The following is a 3,225-nucleotide window of genomic DNA, read 5'->3' on the forward strand; positions in this document are numbered from 1 at the left end:
ATGGCCTGGCTTTACTAAGAAGCTTATGGCAGCTAAAGTCTGAGATCTGCTAGACAGCTGGTCTCAGATAGATAATTATCTTTAGCTTGGTTAAAGGAGACACGAAGGATTGGGCAGGCTCACCCATTGGCACCAAAGAATAATATGTCATTGTCTCTCTATGTGTGGCTCATTACAGATTCGTAGGTGTGGATAGATTCTTCAGTTCCATGAAACACTCTTTTTTTTAAGAGACCCAAGGCACTGATCGGTCAAGCAACTTTAATCAAGTTCATGGTCATTTGTACAAGTGTGAATCTAAGAAAAATCCTGTACCATCCTGTATGTGCTAAAACTGTCTTCACTGTTGTCACTTGTAAGGTGTCAAAGTGGGACCCATTCGTGAATCTTCTTTCTCGTGGTCGAATAAGGAACATATTGCTCTGGAGGGCCACTCAAGCTGAATTTGTGGTTTGCCCAGATGAATTATGAGCAGTGGGTGGCTTTGTTGTTGGAGGGTTGTCAGTTGCGCAGTGAAGCCAAAGGTGCCATTCATGAGGCACCATGCTACCATCCACATCCCAGAATGTGGTTTTGTCATTCATTTCCGTGGTGTAGATGACCCATCGGTGATGGCCAAAAAATTGCTTGTTTTCCTCATAGTTTTTGTTTCCATATTTGTCTTCTTCCACCAAGGTACCGAGCCTAATATCATTTGCCCTGAAGAAAATCTTTAGGAAGCCCCGTAGGCCTCCGTGGCCGGTGAGCTGCTGCAGTCTGCTCCTCAGCACCTCCACCAGCTCCATTTTCAGCTCGAGACACTCTTGAACTGATGCTTTATTTCTTAAACTTACGCTATTTTTCTCAAGCTTTTCGTTATTTAATAATCAGAAATATTGAAAAACCATAATTGCTCTAAATAATTTTGTAACTTACAAAGCTTAAATCAAACATATATTTAAGTTAATCTGTTCCAAATATTTAAACAGTTATAAATTTATTTTCTTTACTCTTCAAAATACTTATTTAAAACCCAAACTTCAAACTTGAAATCATCCTTACTGCTTTATATTTCCTGAACAGTCTGTTTTGGCCATTGTAGGGTGACTTCTAGTAGCCTTTTTCTATATTCTGACCAAGATAAAATTTCCACCTTTATTATCTATGACAGCCCAGTCATGGCGGCATATAAGTAGACACTTCAACTAGAATCAATGTGGGTCAGATTCAAGTAGATGAAAGAAGGTAGGCTCATGCTGTTTGTTTCAGGTCCTCCACCAGGGTACATCAGTCAAGTAATGGCCATGAAGAATTCACAATTCGGTGGCTCAGAAATGAGTCTGACAGAACACTGAACAGTCATACACTTTTGAGCATTAAAAAAGGGATTCTCAAGTTTTTGCACTTTCTGGGGATTGAATTGCTGAGATCAGTTCATAACTGAAACAACAGCAGGATGCTAATGCTGCATGCACTTGCCTGATTCCTGCCAAGACTGTGGAAACCAGCTTCTTTGGATACCGAGTTTGAAGTGTTCAGAGATCGCTTTCGTAGATTCTGTATTTGCAAACATTATGATCCCTGCATCTGAGAAACTGGTCTTCATGTATAAACATGCCTGAATGGACTGCTGTGCTTTTGGAGGGAAGTTATTTCTTAGCAGAAGCATCTCCCCTTGTTTGACAAGAGACATGGAAATTTGAGTCCCGGAAGAACCATGATGCAATTGCCCAAGACAAACTGCTATGTTTACACATTATTTTTTTCTAAAATAGTTACCGTTCACATGCTGACTTGTTGCTTTGTACTTTGAGCTATTGTAGTTTCATGTCAGGGAGAAATGAACCCAAACAGTCAGGATCCTGTGCAAACCCTTCTCGTAGCTAATCAGGAGAGCTTATGGACATTTAAAATTAACACTCACATTGGGGTTAGTCTTTGAAGGACAACAACAAGAAAAGTACACAAAAGCTGACCTTTTGGACCATTCTGGATGCTTTGTTCAGTACATGTCAGTGGCTATTTGTGTTGTCACAGCATCTAAGAACTGCAGAAGAAATAGTAGGTCATCGAAGAAAAACATCTCAAATGATGTCAAATTCAGGTCTCCACAGGACATCTGTTACCCGCAGAGCTTGAAAGTATTGAAGTGTATTTACACATAGAGAGAGACATGTCCCTTGTGCCTTTAATATCCTTAGTATATAATGTCTGGTGTCCCTTTAATGAGTCACAGGTACACTATTTAAATAAGACACAAAATTACAATGCATAGTCACAAATGGTGATCCGTGTGTTTCCCTTTCATAATAATATCTCCATACGCCGCGTGTGTGTGTGTGTGTGTGTGTGTGTGTGTGTTATTCTGCTTACGTTCTATCTTGTTCCTAGTCTGATGTTGTGTGTATTAGGTTTGCTGCCCTGTGAACTGTTGATTCTGTCTCCACATGCCATCCTGCCATAGTAACACTGGGGTTACTGATGTGTACTGATATCTTGTTTTACATTGGCTTGGGGATCTGCACTTGCATTATAGATGCTCTACTTAATCTTCCCAGCACCTAACTCTGCTATTTTAAAAGTAGTTTCATAAGTTAAAATGTATGATCACAACACTGACCATTTTGATAGAATCTGTTCACTATCCTTTCCTACATTCACAATGCTGTGCAGTCACTGCTCATCTAGCTGGAAAGCATTTCCTACATCTCAAAGTAAATCTCATCTCTGAGTGGTTCCCCTTGGCCTGTTCGCCAACAGCCCAACCTGATTTTATATATCACCTGCTTCCCCTTTCCTGACCTACTCCTTTAAATGTGACAGTTGTGACAAGTGCTTTTGCTAACTGTGGCCTCATCTGACAACACCACTCTGCTTCCATATCCAGCATCATTAAGTTGATACTGGAGCATAGGGCACTGTATCCCTTTATAGTCATCAAATTGCCAAGGTCAGTCTGCTGTCTGCCTGCTGTAGTATCTACCTGGATGCTCTATCAGTTGGCACGGCTCTGCTGCATCTGTGTAGCATGAGCTCCTCAGATTTCTCTGTGACATGAAAAACATGAATTAAGAACTTTTTCTGTTAATTAATATCAGTGCTCTGTGCCTACCACCATGATTACAGAAAATGTTTGGGAGAGGGGAATTTGGGTCAGAAGCAAGTGTCAGACTTGATTTTGATCTCTGACAGTAAATACATTATTAGACACAAACTAATGTGCCCCTACTGACTGCATTCAGTTTT

The 3,225-nt window shown here is 40.5% G+C and overlaps 1 pseudogene; it reads right to left on the reverse strand.

Annotated features, from left to right (window-relative positions):
- Window positions 1-349: 349 nt before the first annotated feature.
- LOC101835136 lies at window positions 350-791 on the reverse strand (annotated as a pseudogene).
- Window positions 792-3,225: the final 2,434 nt, after the last annotated feature.

The sequence above is a fragment of the Mesocricetus auratus genome, unplaced genomic scaffold (assembly GCF_017639785.1).
Source record: "Mesocricetus auratus isolate SY011 unplaced genomic scaffold, BCM_Maur_2.0 Super-Scaffold_4256, whole genome shotgun sequence".
Lineage (NCBI taxonomy): Eukaryota > Metazoa > Chordata > Mammalia > Rodentia > Cricetidae > Mesocricetus > Mesocricetus auratus.